Below are 920 nucleotides of genomic sequence, written 5' to 3' on the forward strand. Positions count from 1 at the left end.
TCAAGACCCGCCTGGCCAACAGGGTGAAACCTCTTCTCTACTAAAATTACAAAAATTAGCCGGGCATGGTGGTGCACGCTTGTAATTTCAGCTACTTGAGAGGCTGAGGCGGGAGGACTGCTTGAACCCGGGAAGCAGAGGTTGCAGTGAGCCGAGATCGTACCACTGCACTCCAGCCTGGGCGTCAGAGCAAGACTCCATCACACACACACACAAAAGTGGGAGGCCAAACAAAACCCTGCAAGACACATTTGGCTATGACCTGCCAGTTTGCTAGGCATTCTTCCAACCTTCCGTCCCTCTGACCAAGAAACTGAGTGTCCACTATTTTAGGCCCTGGGAAATTCAGTAGCGAGCAGGCCAGACAGCTTCGTTGCATGATGGGGGACTCTGGTACTGTGCTTCTCCAACTTCAGGATGTGTAGGAATCACCTGAGCAGTCTTGTTGAGAGGCGGACACTGACCGGGGAGGTCTGGGGTAGGGCCTGAATGTTTGCCTTTGCGGTTCTAACAAGCTCTCAGGTGATGGCGATGCTGCTGGTCCATGGCCCCTCCTTTAAGCAGCGTTGCTTTGTAATCCGGAGGAGCTCAGAAGCGGCAGTTATTTGAAGGAGCAGACTAGCCATGAAGGTATGTTTGGCAAGCACACTTTTCCTTCGATTTTAGTTTAGTTCGGGTGGCTTGGCTGAGAGCTGACGGCATCGGAGGCGGATGCTAAGGCTCTGCTGAACGACCAGCTGGCATGCCAGTTCCCTACTCTTAGATTGCTTATGTTCTAGGTGGGGTGGAGGTGGAGGAAGATTTAAGGAAAAGCTTCCTGGAGGAGGCGCAAGCGAACTGCAGGAGCTTTCCCGGACGCCCGAGAAAGGGAGAAACCCCAAAGGAATTCCTCCCCTCTCGGGGCTGGGTCTCCGCATCCA

This window comes from Colobus angolensis, unplaced genomic scaffold (genome assembly GCF_000951035.1).
Source record: "Colobus angolensis palliatus isolate OR3802 unplaced genomic scaffold, Cang.pa_1.0 Scaffold468, whole genome shotgun sequence".
NCBI lineage: Eukaryota > Metazoa > Chordata > Mammalia > Primates > Cercopithecidae > Colobus > Colobus angolensis.